The sequence below is a fragment of the Pristiophorus japonicus genome, chromosome 6 (genome assembly GCF_044704955.1).
Source record: "Pristiophorus japonicus isolate sPriJap1 chromosome 6, sPriJap1.hap1, whole genome shotgun sequence".
NCBI lineage: Eukaryota > Metazoa > Chordata > Chondrichthyes > Pristiophoridae > Pristiophorus > Pristiophorus japonicus.
Window position 1 is genome coordinate 218,907,714 of NC_091982.1, and position 22,300 is coordinate 218,930,013.

At 45.7% G+C, this 22,300-nt stretch overlaps 1 protein-coding gene across 7 annotated transcripts in view; it reads right to left on the bottom strand.

Annotated features, from left to right (window-relative positions):
* Positions 1-22,300, bottom strand: part of pxylp1 (2-phosphoxylose phosphatase 1) — a 274,822-nt gene that overhangs the window by 28,493 nt on the left and 224,029 nt on the right. The window lies entirely within an intron of this gene.

Genomic DNA, 22,300 nt, shown 5'->3' on the forward strand with positions numbered 1-22,300 from the left:
TCTCTGGGTATGTCCTGTCTCCCACCAGCAGGGCAGACCCACCAGAGGTGGCAGCACAGGGTACACAGTCAGGAGGGAGTGGCCTTAGGAGTCCTCAACATTGACTCCGGACACCATGAAGTCTCATGGCTTCAGGTCAAGTATGAGCAAGGAAACCTCCTGCTGATTACCACCTACCGCCCTCCATCAGCTGATGAATCAGTACGCCATGTTGAACACCACTTGGAAGAAGCACTTAGAGTAGCAAGGGCACAGAATGTACTCTGTTGGGGGACTTTAATGCCCATCATCAAGAGTGGCACCACTACTGACCGAGCTGGCCGAGTCATGAAGGACATAGCTTCCAAACTGGGCCTTCGACAGGTGGTGAGAGAACCAACACAAGGGAAAAATCGACTTGACCTTGTCCTCATCAATCTACCTGTCACAGATGTATCTGTCCATGACAGCATTAGTAGCAGGGACCACCGCACAGTCATTGTGGAGATGAAGTCAGGACACCATCCATCGTGTTGTGTGGCACTACCACCGTGCTAAATGGGATAGATTCAGAACAGATCTGGCAACTCAAACAGGGCATCCATGAGGCACTATGAGCCATCAGCAGCAGCAGAATGGTATTCCACCACAATATGTAACCTCATGGCCCGGCATATCCCTCACTCTACCATTACCATCAAGCCTGGGGACCAACCTTGGTTCAATGAAGAGTGTAGAAGAGCATGCCAGGAGCAACACCAGGCATACCTGAAAATGAGGTGCCAACCTGGGGAAGGTGCAACACAGGACTACATGCATGCTAAAAAGTGGAAGCAGCATGCTATAGACAAAGCTAAGCGCTCCCACAACCAACGGATCAGAATAAAGTTCTGTAGTCCTGCCACATCTAGTTGTGAATGGTGGTGGACTATTAAACAATTAACAGGAAAGGAGGCACCATAATTCCATGAATATCCCCATCCTTAATGATGGTGGAGCACTGCATGTGAGTGCAAAAGAAAAGGCTGAATTATCTTCAGCCAGAAATGCCGAGTGGATGATCCATCTCAGCCTTTTCCTGAGGTCCCCACCATCACAGAAGCCAGTCTTCAGCCAATTCGATTCACTCCACATGATATCAAGAAATGGCTGAACGTATTGGAGACAACAAAGGCTTATGGCCCCCTGACAACATACCGGCTGTTGTGCTGAAGACTTGTGCTCCAGAACTAGCCGTGCCTCTAGCCAAGCTGTTCCAGTACAGCTACAACAAATCCAATCTGGCCAATTACAGCCCCATTAGTCTACTCTCAATCATCAGCGAAGTGATGGAAGGTGCCGTCAACAGTGCTATCAAGCGGCACTTACTCACCAATAACCTGCTCACCAATGCCCAGTTTGGGTTCCGCCAGGACCACTCGGCTCCAGACCTCATTACAGCCTTGGTCCAAACATGTACAAAAGAGCTGAATTCCCGAAATGAGGTGAGAGTGATTGTCCTCGACATCAAGGCAACATTTGACCGAGTGTGGCATCAAGGAACCCTAGTAAAACTGAAGTCAATGGGAATCAGGGAAAACTCTCCACTGGCTGGAGTCATACCTAGCACAAAGGAAGATGGTTGTACTGGTTCAAGGTCAATCATCACAGCCCCAAGACATCGCTGCAGGGGTTCGTCAGGGCAGTGTCCTCAGCCCAACTATCTTCAGTTGCTTCATCAATGACCTTCATTCCATTATGTGGTCAGAAGTGGGGATGTTCGCTGATGACTGCACAATGTTCAGTTCCATCCGCAACCCCTCAGCTAATGAAGCAGTCCATGCCTGCATACAGCAAAACCAGGACAACATTCAGGCTAGGGCTAATTAGTGGCAAGTAATATTCATGCCACACAAATGTCAAGCAATGACTATCTCCAACAAGCGAGAGTTTAACCACCGTCCCTTGACATTCAATGGCATTACCATCGCCGAATCCCCCAGCATCAACTTCCTGAGGGTCACCATTGACCAGAAACTTAATTGGAACAGCCACATAAATACTGTGGCAACAAGAGCAGGTCAGAGGCTGGGTATTCTGTGGCGAGTGTCTCATCTCTTGACTCCGCAAAGCCTTTCCACCATCGACAAGGCACAAATCAGGAATGTGATGGAATAATCTCCACTTGCCTGAATTAGTCATCATCATCATCATCATAGGCAGTCCCTCGGAATTGAGGAGGACTTGCTTCCACTCCCAAAGTGAGTTCTTTGATGGCTGAACAGTCCGATACGAGAGCCACAGACCCTGTTACAGGTGGCACAGACATTCATCGGGGGAAGGGTGGGTGGGGCTGGTTTGCCGGGCGCTGCTTCCGCTACCTGCGCCTGGCCTCTTCATGCTCTTTGCATTGAGACTCGAAGAGCTCAACTCCCTCCCAGATGGACTTTCTCCACCTCGGGCGGACTGCGGCCAGGGTCTCCCAGGTGTCAGTGGTGATATCGCACTTTACCAGGGAGGCTTTGAGAGTGTCCTTATAACGTTTCCGCTGTCCACCTTTTGCTCGTTTACCATGAAGGAGCTCTGCATAAAGCATTTGCTTAGGGAGTCTCGTATCTGGCATGCGTACTATGTGGCCTGCCCAGCGAAGCTGATCGAGTGTGGTCAATGCTTCAATACTGGGGATGTTAGCCTGGTCGAGGACACTGATGTTGGTGCGCCTATCCTCCCAGAGGATTTGCAGGATCTTGCGGAGACATCATTGGTGATATATCTCCAGCGACTTGAGGTCCCTTCTATACATCGTCCATGCCTCAGATCCATACAGGAGGGCGGGTATTAATACAGCCCTGTAGACCATGAGTTTGGTGGTAGATTTGACGGCCTGGTCTTCAAGCACTCTTTTCCTCATATGGCCAAAGGCTGCGCTGGCACACTGGAGGCGATGCTGAATCTCCGCATCAATGTCTGCCTTTGTTGATAAGAGGCTCCCGAGATACGGGAAATGGTCCACGTTGTCCAGGGCCGTGCCGTGGACCTTGATGATTGGAGGGCAGTGCTGTGCGGCGGTGACAGGCTGGTGGAGGACCTTTGTCTTACAGATGTTAAGCGTAAGGCCCATGCTTTCATATGCCTCATGGAATACATCGACTATATCCTGGAGTTCAGCCTCTGAATGTGCACAGACGCAGGCGTCGTCCGCATACTGCAGTTCAACGACATAGGTTGGGGTGATCTTGGACCTGACCTGGAGGCGGCATAGGTTAAACAGCTTCCCACTGGTTCTGTAGTTTAGTTCCACTCCAGCGGGGAGCTTGTTGATTGTGAGATGGAGCATGGCAGCAAGGAAGATTGAGAAGAGGGTTGGAGCGATAACGCAGCTCTGTTTGACCCCAGTCCGGACATGGATTGGGTCTGTAATGGATCCGTTGGTAAGGATCACGGCCTGCATGTCATCGTGAAGCAGGCGAAGGATGTTGACAAACTTTTGGGGACATCCGAAACGGGGGAGGATGCTCCATAGACCCTCACGGTTGACAGTGTCAAAGGCCTTTGAAAGATCTTTGAAAGATTGGAAGGAGCACTTTGAAGATCTCCTTAATCGAGACTCTGCTTTTGACTCGAGTGTTCTCGATTCCATCCCGCAGCATGCGACTCGCCATCAACTCAGTGAAACTCCAATGTTGCACGAGGTAGGCAAAGCCATAAAACAGCTTAAGAATTACAAGGCTATGGGTGCGGATGAAATCCCTGCTGAGACGCTAAAATATGATGGAGAGGCACTGTTGGCGCTGATACATGACCTCATCTCTCTCATCTAGAGGGAGGAGAGCATGCCGCGAGATCTGAGAGATGCAGTGATTGTGACCTGAATGAGTGCAGCTCCAACAACACTCAAGAAGCTCGACACCATCCAGGATAAAGCAGCCCTCTTGATTGGCACCCCATCCACCACCTTAAACATCCTCCACCACTGGCATAATGTGGCTGCAGTGTGTACCATCTATAAGATGCACTGCAGCATCTCGCCAAGGCTTCTTCGATAGTATCTCCCAAATCCGCGACCTCTACCACCTAGAAGGACAAGGGTAGCAAACACATGGGAACACCATCGCCTGCACGTTCCCTTCCAAGTCACACACCATCCTTATTTGGAAGCATATTTCCGTTCCTTCATCATCACTGGGTCAAAATCCTGGAACTCCCTCCCTAACAGCACGGTGGGAGTACCATCACCACACAGACTGCAGAGGTTCAAGAAGGTGGCTCACTACCACCTTCTCAAGGACAATTAGGAATGGGCAATAAATGCTGGCCTTGTCAGCAACAGCCACATCCCGTGAACGAATAATTTTTAAAAGTTCAAAATTATGAGGGGTTTTGATAGAGCAAGTAGAGAGAAACCATTTCCTCTGTGGATCGGTCACCATAGATTATAGATTTAAAATAATTGATAAAAGAACTAGAGGGGCAATGAGGAGAAATTGCTTCACACAGAGGGGTGCTAAGATCTGGAACGCACTAGCTGAAAGGTGGCGGAATTAGATTCCATTGGAACTTTCAAAAGGCAACTGGACATGTGCTTGAAGAGGACTATTTTGCAAGGTCACGGGTAAAAAGCTGAGCTGTGGGACTAAATTGGACTGCTCTTTCAAAGAGCCAGCACAGGTACGACAGGCCGAATGTCCTCTTTCTATGATTCTACACTGCTCTAGTGCTTCAACATATAAGTTTTCACATTTTGGGGAAAGATCGCACAGAAAATTTATGCAGGGACTGAGAGACAAAGGGAGAGAGGGAGAGAGTGAGTATAAGAAACACCAAAACACAGTCAGATAGAAAGACCACTGACGCACACGCTTATACTGTTTCTCCATGGTTTTAGCCAAAGTTACAGCTCGGAAGAATCCATGTGGAAATTTGCAGCAATTATTTTTTGTGAATGTAAAAGGTGCATGCAAGAGTAGAATTTCCATGGCCGTTCTCCGACCTCCTACCATAACGCCAACGGAAACCCTGAAGAAACAGCATAAGCAGCCATTTCTCTGGTGTTTTGTCTGACTTTACAGTGGAAGAACAGAAGAACCTCTGCTGAAATTCCAGGAACAGATTTCTCTTTGTAACGAAGAACCACCAGAGGGCAATACACTGCTACTAGCTCTTCATAGCAAACTGAAAGTACCAGTGATAGCATTTACGTCCCAAAAATTCTTTTTTGTAGCTGTAGCCTTTTAACATTTTAATCAGATGATTCTCGAGGCCATCCACATCACAATGGCGTGTCTTTTGAATTTCACAGAGATAAAGCCCCCACAATGACTCATGGGTAAAGGTGGCATCTTTGCTCTCAGCTGGGGCAGTGCCAGCGTTATGGCTCAGTTGTGATGTCCTCCACAGTCAAATTGCCTATTGGCATTTATAGTCAAGACTCAGACACGAATAAAGAGCACATGGGTATGAGAGCGATCGCTCATAGTACAGGGATCGCTCACAGTAGAGCTGTTCACCAGCAAGTGAGTCAACCCTTTCGGAGAGGAGGAGGGAATTGGAGAGAAAAAGTAATCTGACAAGGATCCGAGGGTTACTCTGCCAGGTTCTGTGCATGCACAACCAACTGTAATTCTGATGAATGAAATCACTGCAATTCCCATTAAAGCCAGAGCCAAATCATCAAGTAATCTATTTGGACTGATATATACAGCACAAGCGTATTAGCCACAAATGTTAAAATATATCAATAAAACTAAACAGAGATGGGATGCAGGTCCAAGCACACAACAATCAAGATGAGAAGTTGTTAATTTCAGTTAAGGGAGGAGAGAGAAGCTAAAAGCAACAACAACAAAAAAATAAGACAAAAGGATCCCCTGCACTTCTCCCTTACTCCTCCCACAGAAAGTGGATAGGAAAAGAACTCGAACAGGTCACCTGCTTGTTCTCTCAAGCAGGAAATGGAGTGTAGAAGAGTCAGAAAAAGATAAAGAAGGCCAGAAAAGAAAATCATAGAATGAAGAATGGAGAATAAGTAACAAATTAATGGCAGTTCAAAGTGAGGCCTGTTTCGGCTAATCTTCTCACTCATTCAATCTCCACGCAATTTCATACATCAATAGTCTTGCTTTCTTCCCTATGACATTTTTGCACCACATACAAAAATGGAAAGGTCTACTTAGCACAACAGTGAGTCTCTCCCTTTGTCTCTGATCCATCACTAAGTCTCTTCCTCTGTCTCAGATCCCTCAGTGAATCTCTCGGTCTTCCTCCCCAATCCTTCAGTCAGTGTGAATGCTAAAGCACAGCTGTCGCTGTTCCAATCTCATTTTGTAAAGAACTAAAACTATACATTTTAAACAGGCTAGAGGCTCTCTAAAGTAGGGTGACCGTATTTCCTAAATTGAATCTGGGGACATACAGGGTGAGAGTACAGCAAAGTAGCCTGGACGGAAAATGAAGCGAGGCAACATTTTTTAGCAGCTTACATTTTAATAGTTGCACATATACACTACAAATGTAAAACAATTACCGCGGATGGGACGTCACACTATTGAAACGCATTCAGACAAAGTTTATAAATAATACAATAACACTCAGGAATGCCAGTTTTTGTACCCACTGTCTATTCAGATTTTGTCACATCACTGTCCAACTCATTTATTTCCCTTCTTCTCCTTTACAGCCCTTCATGAAATTCCTCTTTGACCACATTTTTCATCGCTCTTCCCAATATTACCTTCTTTGGCTTAGTGTTCATTTTTTTGATAATGCTTCAGTGAACGACCTTGAGATCTGGGTACTGGGGGTGGTTTGTTCAGTGAAGGGAAAATGCTGGCAGGGGCTGGTTGGGCCGAATGGCCTGTTTCCATGTTGTAACTTCTATGTATTTCAATGTAAAGATTGGATTCCCCACTCCTCACGTGGGAACTCTCCAGGAACATTCATCATCATCATCATAGGCGGTCCCTCGAACGAGGATGACTTGCTTCCACAAGAGTTCACAGGTGTTTCAATGAAGGACCCGATATTCCAGGTCCTGCACGCCAATTGAAGGGGTGGACGATGCCTGTGTGTGGATTTTTTTAACGTGTGGTGACCGTTGCACATTAGCCACCACATGGACTTGACAGAGCTAAGCCTTTATCCAGTGGCAAGGGTTAACCAGAGTGACTGGGCGCCTGCTCTGCTGCACGGACCTAGTACGCACACATATCGCAGTGTGGACTAGCCCGTGCTGCCCCTGGGCCCTCTGCTCTTCTGGGGACTGCACCCTCCGCCATGATCTCGCGCCGCTCCTCTGCCACAAACATTTGCCGTCCTCCGCCACGATCCCTCACTGCTCCTTCGGCACAAACACTCGGCGCACCTCCGCCACGATCTCCCACCGCACCAAACATTCGCTGAACCTCCACCACGATCACCCACTGAATTTCAGCCACCATTTCTCACCTCTCCTCCGCCTCGATCACTCGCCGCAAGTCCGCCACGACCTTCCCGCTCCTCCGCTGTACCTGGGCCATCGTGGGCCACCCCAACCTGCGTGAGAACACCTCCATCTGGTTCCAGTAACATTATTGGCCCAGTAATTACGGTATTTCCGACGGCGTATGCTGAGCATCGTAATCCTTGTAAAAGGTCCCGCAACTTTCGGGTTTTCATATACGCCGCGCATGAGCAAAAACCCGGATCTTGCGATCTGTCACGGTACATCTTGACAGATCTACCGAACCAAAAGTAAAATCAGTTTCGTACGTACAGAATGGGCTATTTGCCCAACGGCTGCCCAGCAATTGCCCACAAAACTCGTAAGGCTGGTAAAAGCAGGTGTAGGGCTTGCTTTCATAAGCATAATGGTTAATATAAAACTTAATTAAACATTAAAAAATTAAAAATGATGCACAAACACTTAAAATTAGTTTATGCAAAATATTGGCCCAGATTAAAATGTTTAAAATTATTTTTCAAAAACAATTACATTTTTGTTGTATTTGATGTAATGGAGGGACTTTTAATTAAACTTGAAAGTCAGAACACGAATATTTTGTTTAACCTTGGTAGTGGGGGGAAGATTTTATAAACAGAAGTCAGGAACAAAATTAAGTCACTCGGACAAGTGTGGATTAATTAAGAAAAGCCAGCATGGATTTGTTAAAGACAAATCGTGTTTAACCAACTTGATCGAGTTTTTTGATGAGGTAATAGAGAGGGTTGATGAGGGTAATGTGGTTGATGTAGTGTACATGGATTTCCAAAAGGCGTTCGACAAAGTGCCCAGGGACACAGTACCTCATCAGGAGAGTGTCCCCAGAAAACAGTGATGTGTGGTCACCCTACTTCAAAAGCTTAGTAGGTAAGTAGGGAGCATGCCATCATACTGGACATGCGCATCACAAGATCCCAGTTTGATCTTTCCTCTGTGCTGAGTCAGCTTGTTTCAGCCATGTCCTTTATTTGGCCTTAGTGTCTCAAAAGCTAGGGAAGAGAAAAGTCACTCAGGGTTCCTATTCATTATCAATATCCAGTACCCCCAGCTAACAAGTGTGTAGGGGGATATCGAATGAGGACAGGATTGGACTCAGACATAGTCCCATAAAAATCAAATATTCTACCAGCACTCACTGCTAGGAGCACACTTGAAGAATAACTGCCGTAGTGATGTATGGGGTGGGCTGCTAGTATCCATTGAACATTACCCAGCAGCAATCACTGCCTTCAATTGAGGAAGGAAAAAATAGAGGAGAAAACAAAAAAAAGGAGATAGGAAGTCACAGCCAAAATAAACAGCATACTTATCAGGCCCTATTTTTCAATTGGGCCCTCCACACATGCAGATTATGGAGGCGCACTACAACTACTGCAGGACCAAGTTTCCTGACCTGCATCATTGGCATTGCCTGGGTAACCTCCTGACTAGACCTATCCTTTGCTGGTGACTATGCTGAGATCAAAAGAAAGAAAAGCAAGACTTGGATTTATATAGCGCCTTTCATGACCACGGACGTCTCAAAGTGCTTTACAGCCAATGAGGTACTTTTGGAGTGTTGTCACTTTTGTAATGTGTGAAATACGGCAGCCAATTTGCGCACAAGCAAGCTCCCACAAACAGCAATGTGATAATGACCAGATAATCTATTTTTTTATGTGATTGAGGGATAAATATTGTCCAGGACACCAGAGATAACTACCCTGCTCTTCTTCGAAATAGTGTCATGGGTTCTGTAATGTCCACTTGAGAGTGCAGATGGGGCCTCGGTTTAACATCTCATTTGAAAGACGGCACCTCTGACACTGCAGCGCTCCCTCAGCACTGCACTGGAGTGTCAACTTAGAATTTTAGGACAGAAACAGGTGCATAGTTGGAGAGCAGTAGCCAAAAGGCAGAAAGGCCCAAAGGTCTTTCTGTGGAAGGAAAATATTGGATTAACTTGTTTTCGTGTCGATTCTTTGGGGTGCTCCAGGGAAACACACAGGCTCTCCTATCTGCAGATTGTTCCAACACAAGTCCCTCCACCAGTTTATGGGACATTCCTCCAGTTATGCTAGTTTTGGGAAGCCCTAAAATCCCAGAATACCATGGTGATGTCACGGAGATCTGATGCAACAGGTTTCCAACCACATTTCTCTTTGGTGCTCCTGGGATCTGGGCACAATAGAGAAAAATCTTCGCAAATTTTAAACCAATCCTTCACATGATAAACAAGACATTCAGCAAATAGTAGACAAACTCACATATAGATAAATGGACTGACAGCCACATGGGGGATTCTCTCAGGCCTCGCTAAAATAAGACAAACAAACCATTCACTAAGGAATGTAAAACACACCACATATGTCAGAAACCTTCACCACAAGGAGTCCAGTCAGGAAAAAACAGCAACATCCAATTCTCCCAAAGGAATTTTTGAGCCATTGTTTATTCATGTTCTGGCCACACCAATTAGAAATGTAACACAATGTCCTCTTGGCACTCTGCTAATGAAACATTAACTATCTGAAAGGCTGTCAGTATCTCGTAAGAACATTTAAGCATACTTGGAAGGAATTCAGAATAAGAGGCTGCCCATTTAAAACTGAGATGAGGAGAAATTTCTTCTCTCAGAGGACTGTAAATCGATGGAATTCTCTGGCTCAGACAGCTGTGGAGGCTGGGTCATTGAATTTATTTAAGATGGAGAGAGACAGATTTTTGAGCGATAAGGAAGTAAAGGGTTATGGGGAGCGGGCAGGGAAGTGGAGCCGAGTCCATGATCAGATCGGCCATGATCTTATTGAATGGCGGAGTAGGCTCGAGGAGCCAAATGGCCTACTCCTGCTCTTATTTCTTATGTTCTGATGAACTGGGTACTTCTCATTGTCTGGATGTTGACATAACTTTACTGAGGTTTCCTGACCCAGACTAATACTTGCCAAACGTAACAGCTACAATGATAATGCACCAATTGAAGAACCGCCAAACAATATACTCTCATACCATTTCCAAATCTTCCTCTTACTGCCGTTGCAATATAAGTCATGATTCCCATTCTGGCTAGCAGTGATTGCTCATACCTTTCATTCACAATTCAACAAAGTCAAGCAGATGTTTCGGTAAACCCGTGTGCCAAAGAACCTTGCCTTTCACAGTCTCCCTTTCTGACTTATATAGACTAGGAAAAGTCCTAAGGAAACATAAAAACATAGAAACATAGAAAATAGTTGCAGGAGTAGGCCATTCGGCCCTTCAAGCCTGCACCACCATTCAATAAGATCATGGCTGATCATTCACCTCAGTGTCCCTTTCCTGCTTTCTCTCCAAACCCCTTGATCCTTTTAGCCGTAAGGGCCATATCTAACTCCCTCTTGAATATATCCAATGAACTGGCATCAACAATTCTCTGCGGTAGGGAATTCCACAGGTTAACAACTCTCTGAGTGAAGAAGTTTCTCCTCATCTCAGTCCTAAATGGCTTACCCCTTATTCTTAGACTATGTCCCCTGGTTCTGGACTTCCCCAACATCGGGAATATTCTTCCTGCATCTAACCTGTCCAGTCCCGTCAGAATTTTATATGTTTCTATGAGATCCTCTCTCATCCTTTTAAACTCCAGTGAACACAGGCCCAGTCGATCCAGTCTTTCCTCATATGTCAGCCCTGCCATCCCGGGAATCAGTCTAATGAACCTTCGCTGTACTCCCTCAATAGCAAGAACGTCCTTCCTCAGGTTAGGAGACCAAAACTGAACACAATATTCCAGGTGAGGCCTCACCAAGGCCCTGTACAATTGCAGTATGACCTCCCTGCTCCTATACTCAAATCCCCTAGCTATTTGCCTTCTTCACCGCCTGCTGTACCTTCAACTTTCAATGACTGATGTATCATGACACCTAGATCTTGTTGCATCTCCCCTTTTCCTAATCTGCTGCCATTCAGATAATATTCTGCCTTCCAGTTTTTGCCACCAAAGTGGATAACCTCACACTTATCCACATTATACTGCATCGGCCATACGTTTGCCCACTCACCTAACCTGTCCAAGTCACCCTGCAGCCTCTTAGCGTCCTCCTCACAGCTCACACCACCACCCAGCTTAGTATCATCTGCAAACTTGGAGATATTACACTCAATTCCTTCATCTAAATCATTAATGTATATTGTAAAGAGCTGGGGTCCCAGCACTGAGCATTGCAGCACCCCACTAGTCACTGCCTGCCATTCTGAAAAGGACCCATTTATCCCGACTCTCTGCTTCCTGTCTGCCAAGCAATTCTCTATCCACGTCAGAACATTACCCCCAATAACCTGTGCTTTAATTTTGCACACCAATCTCTTGTGTGGGACCTTGTCAAAAGCCTTTTGAAAGTCCAAATACACCACATCCACTGGTTCTCCCTTGTTCACTCGACCAGTTACATTCTCAAAAAATTTTAGAAGAGTTGTCAAGCTTGATTTCCCTTTCATAAATCCATGCTGACTTGGACCGATACTGTCACTGCTTTCCAAATGCGCTGCTATTTCATCTTTAATAATTGATTCTAACATTTTCCCCACTACTGATGTCAGGCTAACTGGTCTATAATTACCTGTTTTCTCTCTCCCTCCTTTCTTAAAAAGTGGTGTTACATTAGCTACCCTCCAGTCCATTGGAACTGAGTGTTGGAAAATCACCACCAAAGCATCCACTATTTCTAGGGCCATTTCCTGGAATGCAGACTATCAGGCCCCAGGGATTTATCGGCCTTCAATCCCATCAATTTTCCGAACACAATTTACTGCCTAAGAAGGATTTCCTTCAGTTCCTCCTTCTCACTAGACATTCGATCCCCTAGTATTTCCGGAAGGTTATTTGTGTCTTCCTTCGTGAAGACAGAACCAAAGTATTTGTTCAACTGGTCTGCCATTTCTTTGTTCCCCATTATAAATTCACTTGAATCTGACTGCAAGGGACCTACATTTGTCTTCACTAATCTTTTTCTCTTCACATAACTATCGAAGCTTTTGCAGTCAGTTTTTATGTTTCCAGCAAGCTTCCTCTCATACTCTATTTTCCCCCTCCTAATTAAACCCTTTGTCCTCCTCTGCTGAATTATAAAAATCTCCCATTCATCAGGTTTGCTGCTTTTTCTGGCCAATTTATATGCCTCTTCCTTGGATTTAATACAATCCTTAATTTCCCTTGTTAGCCACGGTTGAGCCACCTTCACCGTTTTATTTTTTATTCCAGACAGGGATGTACAATTGTTGAAGTTTATCCATGTGATCTTTAAATGTTTGCCATTGCCTATCCACCGTCAACCCTTTAAGTATCATTCGCCAGTCTATTCTAGCCAATTCACGCCTCATACCATCAAAGTTACCTTTCCTTAAGTTCAGGACCGTAGTCTCTGAATTATCTGTGTCACTCTCTATCTTAATGAAGAATTCTACCATATTATGGTCACTCTTCCCCAAGGGGCCTCGCACAACAAGATTGCTAATTAGTCCTTTCTCATTGCACATCATCCAGTCTAGGATGTTCAGCCCTCTAGTTGGTTCCTCGACATATTGGTCTCGAAAACCATCCCTAATACACTCCAGGAAATCCTCCTCCACTGCATTGCTATCAGTTTGGTTAGCCCAATCAATATGTAGATTAAAGTCGCCATGATAACTGGTGTACCTTTATTGCATGCATCCCTAATTTCTTGTTTGATGCTGTCCCCAACCTCACTACTACTGTTTGATGGTCTGTACACAACTCCCACTAGTGTTTTCTGCCCTTTGGTATTCCAGAGCTCCACCCATACCGATTCCACATCATCCAAGCTAATGTCCTTCCTTACTATTGTGTTAATTTCCTCTTTAACCAGCAATGCCACCCCGCCTCCTTTTCCTTTCTGTCTATCCTTCCTAAATGTTGAATATCCCTGGATGTTGAGTTCCCTTCCTTGGTCACCCTGGAGCCATGTCTCCGTGATGCCAATTCTATCATATTCGTTACTTGCTGCCTGCACAGTTAATTCGTCCACCTTATTCCGAATACTCCTCGCATTGAGACACAGAGCCTTCAGGCTTGTCTTTTTAACACCCTTTACCCTTTTAGGATTTTGCTGTAATGTGGCCCTTTTTGCTTTTTGCCTTGAGTTTCTCTGCCCTTCACTTTTACTTTTCTTTTTTCTATCTTTTGTTTCTGCCCCCATTCTACTTCCCTCTGTCTCCCTGCATAGGTTCCCATCCCCCAGCCATATTAGTTTAACCCCTCCCCAACAGCACTTGTCTCATCTTGCTGCCCACAATGCCCAAATGTTGTTTGATAATACTCCTGTGAAGTGCCTTAGGATGTTTTCTACATTAAAGGCACTATATAAATGCAAGTCGTTGTAGTTTGTTCAAGAAAAATTTAATCCGCCAGGATGCAATGTGGCCAATTAAAGATGCACAAAGTCCTGAAAATGGATTTTACGTTGGGAGCATCAAATTCTAACTTTTAATTTAATTTGAGAGTACATTTTTAGTATGATTAATTAGAGATCGTTAGCAAAACTATATATGTGTGCAATATGCTTCTGAAACATGAAAGCCTCTATATTTACGGGGAAGCAAGGGGGTGAAACCCAGAAATGCAGCTAACCCAGAAATCCTGCTGAATTTAATGGTATAACAGCATTTAATTTTTTTTCTCCATTTCCCGGCCAGCAGCCGGCCAGATCGAGAGGCTGGCCGACTGCAGTGTGGGAAGGCCTGCACTGATAGGCCGCAGTCCGGAGCAGAGAGGGGGAAGAAAGGAGGGAGGGAGGGAAGGAGAGATCATGAAGGCCGGTGAGGAGATCGGAGGTCGGGGAGGGAGGGGTGTGAGGGTAGAGATTGGAAAGGTTAGGGGGAGCAGGGGGGGAGGACGTTGGAGGCCAGGGACAGATTGGAAAGGTCTTGGGGATATCGGAGTTCCGGGGAATATTGTGGATGCAAGGTCAGTGATGAGATTGTGCGTCACGGGTCCAATTGTGAGTGGGGGCCTCAGATGGCGATGGGGGAGGTCCGATCATGGGGAGTGGGTGTCTGATTTTGGGGAGGAAGGCATGTTAGTATGGAGACCTGGGGCAGCACTCCTGCTCCTCCTGGCCCATAAACATTGCTGGAAAAGCAACTAGCTGCTGGACCCAGCCATTCTCAGCTCCCTTCAGCAGCGGGTTTCCCAAGCCCTGGTAAACCCGGCCTGCAGCACTTCAATTTAAAATTGTGGTAACATTTGAGTCATGCAGCCTCATTAAAATATTTAGATTATGGACACGCCTCTGGAGAGCAGGTTTGTCGCTCACCCCCTAACCCGGCTCCTGTAAAACCGCCGTTGGAGTTGGGTTGTGGTTGGGTTTCTGACTGTTTACATTTTAACCACCCACCCCTCCCCCACCTGTCCTGGGGGGTTAAAATTCCCCAAAGTAACATCACATTGAATTTCCCAGTTTTTACTGTCTGCAGCTCTTCCACACTAAGGGGCCGAATTTGGTCAAGGCCTCCGCCCGCCCAAGTGCTGCCGATGGCCGGCGAGGTACCGGACGGTACTTTCGGTGGGGTTTTCATCGCCAAGATCCCTCGAAGGTTGGCGGGAGGCAAATGAATGACGTACGCCGCCAATCTGGGCGGCAGCAGGCGGGAGGTCTCATTCTCAGCGGCAGATGCGATTGCCGCCCAAGTGCCGGTGAGGATGGAGTCGGGCCCATGGAGGGTCTAACAGCTGAAAATAAAAATCATCAGGAAAAAAATGTAAAAACTGTCGGAAGACCTTCAGGAGACCCCATCCAGGTAAGGCGCTGTGGAAAAAAAAATGTTCACTACGAACCTTTTTTCAGGATCTTCAGACTTATCGTCGGGGACAGACCAGCCTCGAGTCCACCCCCGTTCTGGTGCCGACTCCCACCCGCATGAATATGTGAGCTCGGCGGGTAGTAGGTCAGTTGCTGCGCCACTTGGCCGTCCGTTGACGTCAACGGGTAGTTCCCGGCTGCTCTCCCCTCCCGCCGTTCCAGGCAACCTCGAAAGTGGCACTGGGCGGATCTTGCAGAGGAATGTTGGCGGCAGTTGGCGGTAAGTTCGGCTCCAAAAACTGCATCATGTTGATATTTTTAAAGATTCCTTAATACAAGACAGGTATAACGTCCTGAAACTGGAAACCTCGGGGCTGAGTTTTGGGTATTTCTGGATTTCGGAGAAGAAATCCGACATCTTGAATCCAGAAACCCTTGAGCCGACTTTCGGGTATTTCTGGATTTCGGAGAAGAAATTTCGATGCCCCAAATCCGGAAACCTCGTGGACGATTTTCGGCTATTTCTGGATTTTGGACACAATCCGGCGTCCTGAATCCAGAATCCCTTGGACCGACTTTCGTATATTTCTGGATTTCGGAGCATTACATCCGGCAGCTCGAATCTGTCAACCTCGAGACCAGGACGCGCCGGGGCTGCATATTTTTTTGGATTCATGTTTGGAAAAATGTATGTACAACTTAAAAGTCTGGTTTTCAGGAACTATTTCCAGATTCCGGACAACGACTCTTGCAATCTGCACAATGTCCGGGACAATTCCGGTTTTTAGAACTCCGGATTTCAGACATTCCACCTGTACAATGCTCAGTTCAACAAAGAAGATACATTTTTTGGAAATATTTCAATGTTTCCTAGTGATTTAAGCTGTAGAAAACTGAACTAAATGTGCAAGAAACTAGACTGCATCAAATTTGTCTCCTCAAATGTTGCTAGTTAGAAGTGATTAAAGTCCTTGAAAGTGTAGCAAACTGGCCATCCAGGCCTGGATCCAGGTTTGCACATTGTGTTTTTGGCCTGAATGCAGGATTAAAATCAGGGGTCTTCTAGGCTCATGTAAATTCAAAGTGCATGTCTCAACAGAGCAGTCACTGTAAAAATACTGTTGCTCTCTCAGCAGAACAGTCTGTGGCCTTGGACAGATCACGCATTGTCCAGGGTTCTATCGTGCATAGAGAGCTTTTTATAACATGTCCCTCACTAGAACAGTCTTCCAAAGACAGCCTTATATACATATACACAGAATGAGAATGACCAGTCATTGAAAATGAAATGGCAAAATGCTATTTGTGTGTATTTCACATCCTATAGGGTGAGCAGTGATGTTGAAGTGGGCAGACAGGAACAGAGAAATGCGTACAAGAATGAGGAGGGAAAAAGAATGGAAAGAGGCAGTCTGAAAAGGAAAACTGAATGTGGAACAAAAAATAAATGCGAGGGAGAAAGAAGGGAGAAAGAAAGGAGAAAGTGCGGAGAGGCCATGGAAAAAAAGTGTGCGGAAAGAAAGTCTGACGAGAGCACAAAGGGACAGAGTGTGGTCAGAAGAAAAGAGATCATGCACTAAGTGAAGACCTAAGGGCTTAGATATCGTACCCTGTGGCCTTGAGTGTCGGAATGAAGTGTCATCATCAAAATAAAGCATTCTAGTCCATAGATGTCATATAAAATCTGATGCATTAGATAAACTCATACTTAATCCATGTATGGAATTGCCCTTTCATTTTGACGACATGCACCAATGTCACATTTACACAAAGCCCGAGAGTAGTATTCGGAGCTCAGTATTTGAAGCTGTTCTGGTTTCAGAGCGCTTTCCCTGCTTTTATTTCACTGAAAACTGAATGCCTGCTGGCCTTCCCTTCCCATAGTTTTTTCTCCCCTTGCCAGTGCCCTAAAGCAAAAAAAAAGTACATCCATATGAATACACTGCTTGTGTATGCAGTGCACACATAGGTTTTATTTAAAAAGATGTTGCTTTAATTACATTTGTGTGTGGAGATATGTGATGGAGTAAACAATTGAGTTTGAATATGAGTCTCTCCACCATTTTATGGCAACGGCCCTCAGATCTAAATTGCAAGATGAAACCCTGCAATCAGCCTTGTTTACCTGGAGCTCACACTGAACTACAGAGTTCTAATCATGCATGGCTGCTAAAATAGGATGACCATATTTTCTGGCACAGGGTGAGAGTACAGCAAAGTAGCCAAGGCGGAAAATGTAGGTGCGCAGTGAAGCAAGGCAAAATATTTCAGCAGCATCCATTTTAACAATTGCACATATACACTACAAATGCAAAACAAATATGCATATAATTACCGCGGATGTGACATCACCCTATTGAAGCACATTCAGACACCGTTTATAAATAATACAATACCACTCTTCAGGAACGTCAGTTTTTCGTACCCACTGTCTATACGACCGATTCAGAAAATTTCTTTCTTCACATTACTGCCCAAGTCATTTATTTCCCTCCCTCTCCTTTACGGCCCTCCATGAAATTCCTCTTTGGCCAAATTTTTCATCACTCCTCCCAATATCACCTTCTTTGGCTTTGTGTCCAATTTTTTGATTATGCTTCAGTGAATGACTTTGAGATCTGGGAACTAGAGGGCCTGGGGGTTCGGGCGGGAAGCTCAGTGTTTGTTCAGTGAAGGGTAATTGCTGGTAGGGACTGGTTGGGCCGAATGGCATGTTTCCATGTTGTAACTTCTATGTATTTCAATGTAAAGAGTGGATTCCCCACTCCTCGCACGGAAACTCTCCAGGAATATTATATATTATTGAGTTCTGGCAAAGGTTCCACAGCAAATGCTGAACTGCGCTTTCCCTTCCCGAGCGCTGGCTGACCCACTGACTATTCCCAGCCCCGACTGGCCAACCCGCCATTTTTTGTTCCTCCTCAGCCCCGTGATCCGCCCCGCAGCTCGACCTCGAAAGCTGCTCCCAATGGCACCGTGTTATCATCCTGAGACCCGCAGCATGTCGGTGCCTCGCAGCCCTTCAGGCTCACTCACCCCGAGCAGCTCTTCACCAGAAGCTGTCTGAGATGCAGCATCATGGCCCGGTCCGGGAAGGAGACAAATTACAGCCTCGTGAGGCAGCGCCTGTCCTCAGGCTCGCGGTCCGTAGGCTCATCCACTCAGTTCCAGCCACAGGGAGCCGGGTGGTCTGCAGGTTCGCAGGATCTAGGCCAAGACTTTTATTCGATGGCCGGTGTTTGTGCTTCAGTCTTTTTGAGGTGGTAGCGGGTTTATGGCTGTGCTTTGCTCATTTCCCCGTTATTTCTGTCGCGCTTTATATTTAACCCCCACCGCCCCTCGCGGGAAATGGGGAAATCCACCCAGTGAGGGGCAGCCCTGAGGTGAACCCACATCGATCAATCACATTCTCGTTTACACATCACCAACCAATGAGATGTGTAACCTCTCCCCGGGCTCCGGCTCACACAGACAACACCGCTGTTACACCTCCTGCGCAAACACAGCCACCCCATTGGCCAGCACTCACCCACCTTTTGTTGGTCCCAATGGAAGCCAATTTGGTCAAAGTCATCACAATCCGTGATCCACCCTTTCATTGGTTCAAACCGAAGCTAATCCAGTCAATCAAAGCCATTCATCAGAGAACAAACGATATTCCGCCCTGTCACTGATCCGTTATTGCCAATGGCAGAGAATCTGTCAATCAACAGTGGACCCTGTTGATTGGTCTGTCTCTGAATCCCTGAATGCGAACACAGATTTACGTTAGCTGCAATCAGGAGCTAGGGTGTTCAGGGAGGGGTTTCGTGAACCAGAGACACATCCAGGGATATTGTTTCCCTGGGGATACAGGACCTCATCTGGAGACTGTCCCTGGAAAACAGGAACATATGGTCACCCTAAGCTAAAAGGGTTTGGAATAAAATCTTGCATCCTTGTGCTATTGTAAACAAAATGTTAAGGGCCATTGGATAGTGGTACTAAACATCATCATCATCATCATAGGCAGACTCTCGGAATCGAGGAAGACTTGCTTCCACTCTTAACATGAGTTCTTAGGTGGCTGTACAGTCCAATACGAGAACCACAGTCTCCGTCACAGGTGGGACAGATAGTCGTTGAGAGATAGGGTGGGTGGTACTGGTTTGTCACATGCTCTTTCCGCTGCCTGCGCTTGATTTCTGCATACTCTCGACGATGAAACTCGAGGTGCTCAGCGCCCTCCTGGATGCACTTCCTCCACTTAGGGCATTCTTTGGCCAGGAACTCACAGGTGTCAGTGGGAATGTTGCATTTTATCAGGGAGGTTTTGAGGGTATCCTTGTAACGTTTCTGCTGCCCACCTTTGACTCGTTTGCCGTGAAGGAGCTCCACGTAGAGCGTTTGCTTTGGGACTAAACATACACAGTCACTGACTCCTGTTGGTAAAGCCTCCCTGTTCAAGCTTATGCTGCAAAGTATTTAAGTACAGTTACGATGGAAAAAAATAGGCATCACCAGTCTCACACCCCAGCTTTCTGTCCTGTACACAGTTGGAGCAGTGTATAAAACAGGAAGTTATGTGATACAGACAGAAATATTTCATCCAAAACATCTTAATTAATATCTCAGGATGGGGAGATTGTGTGTGAGGCTGTTAGTAAAGCCAAGGCAAGGTGGTTCACAAGGTTGATTCCTGAGATGAATGGGTTGTCTTATGAAGAAAGGTTGAGCAGGTTGGGCCTATACTCATTGGAGTTTAGAAGAATGAGAGGTGATCTTATTGAAACGTATAAGATTCTGAGGAGGCTTGACAGGGTAGATGCAGAGAGGATGTTTCCCCTCGTGGGGAATCTAGAACTAGGGGGCATAGTTTCAGAATAAGGAGTCGGCCATTTAAAACTGAGATGAGGAGGAATTTCTTCTCTCAGAGGGTCGTGAATCTTTGGAATTCTCTACCCCAAAGGGCTGTGCAGGCTGGGTCATTGAATGTTTTTACGGTGGAGATAGACAGATTTTTGAATGATAAGGGTATGTTATGGGATGCAGGCAGGGAAGTGGAGTTGAGGCCAAGATCAGATCAGCCATGATCTTATTGAATGGCGGAGCAGGCTCGAGGGGCCAAATGGCCTACTCCTGCTCCTATTTTTTATGTTCTTATGTTTGAAGGAGCATGGCCAAGACTGCAATACCATAGTAAGCAGGTACAGTTGCACCAATTTATTATAAATGGGTTAAAGTTTTCCATAACAAAATGGATTAAGGAACATCATGTGCCACATGTTGACAAATTTTGTTATTAATAATGCACAGCATGGTTTCAACCCACAAGTGATCCTTCTCCCTCCTCCTCACCTTTTCATTTTACAGGCCTCAGTACATTTAGTGACCTGGTATCCTGACACCTGTTAAATCTGTACAATTAATAGCACACAGTTGTATAACCACCACTTAGAATGTTGGCAACAGCCCACTCATATAGCGAGGATATGGAGACATCAGTATCCTCTGACAGAATTATTTTGAAAATGCTGTGCCTGTGGTGTACGAATTTCAAAACACTTTTTGCACTATCTGGTAGGTGGATATAACATCACCTGCCAAGTTTTTCTCTTGCTCCAGGGTAGATGTGTTTTCTATATTTCCCTATACCACCTGGTGAGTTGCTCCCTTGCTGCAGTGTATGCATGTTTTATATATTATGGCACGGTAGGATAGTGGTCGGCTACTGGATTAGTAATGCAGATAACGTCAGTTCAAATCCCACAAAGGCAGTTTGAGAATTTCAATTCAGTTTTTTAAAAATCCAGAAATAAAAAGCTTTTGACCATGAAGCTGTGGATTGCTGTAAAAGCCCAACTGGTTTAAAACAGTCCTTTAAAGAAGGCAAACCGTTTTGAAATATTGTATAAATACCTTACTTCTAAAAAAAGGGGAAGCAGTGTAATGTATGCACCTGAGGTTTGTAGCGCTGTCGAGTTGGGAGTGGCTCAGCCACTCTTGTGTTGGATGCATGATGAGGCAGGTGGTTGTGAGCCTGGTGGATGAACTGGTAATGTGTAGTGCGATTGTTAAACCTTTGTTAATAAATTAACAAGTTCTTATTAGCGATGTGCTCCTATGAATTCTTAAGCAAAGAACTCATGAAGCAAATACATTACACCATCATTATTCAGTCTGGCCTTTATGTGAGTCCAGTCCCACAACAACATAGTTGAATCATAACTGCCCTCTGAAGTGGCTTAGCAAGCCAATCAGTTGTATCAAACCGCTACAAAGAATAACAAGCAGCACTATGGGAGCACATTCCCTGCACAGACTGCAGTGATGCAAGAAGAATGTCCCACCCAACCTCCTCAGGGTAACTAGGGATGGGCAATAAATGCTGGGTTTACTAGCGACACCCACATCCCCATGAATAAAAAATGACAACAATGACTACATTTCAAAAATACATACAAAAGCATTTTGAGACATCCTGAAGTTGTGAAAGGTGCTATATAAATGCATTTATTTCCTCTTGTGTGTGTCCTACATATTATTTGCATATCTTTGGGTGGTGTTAGCAATAGGGATTTTGAAACATAGGCATACGCCAGCTGTTAAAGTTTGCTTTATATAAAAAAGAGATAAAGAGATTCCTCTTCTTTACCAGACATTCCTTGGCCCATGCAGCTGATAATCTTGACCACTCAAGATCTTGGGGGTTATATTGCAATAACAATTCTAATTAAATGAAAATTTAGCGCCCTGCGAGATGGGCAGTTAAATGTCCCGGAATTGGGGTCTTTGAAACAAAAAAATCTGCGGGGCAGTATCGGAGACGTAATTCGCCTATGTAGGGCAGTTGTGGGGCAATAGAGGGGCGGCACTGAAGACGACAGCAATGACACGGACGTGTCGTGTCGTGCTGATATGTCACAACGAAAGAAGGGGAGGGCCGTTGCGAACTCTGCAGCCACTTTCCACTGGGCCAACAGGGAGGGTTTCAGCCAGGCCAGCGACCTCCCACCCAAGACGGGGTGCCAGGCTGCATGTTGGCGGCCAGGCCGAACCAGTGGCCACCATTGTCGGGCCGACTGTAAAATCTTCCAACAAACAGATGCCA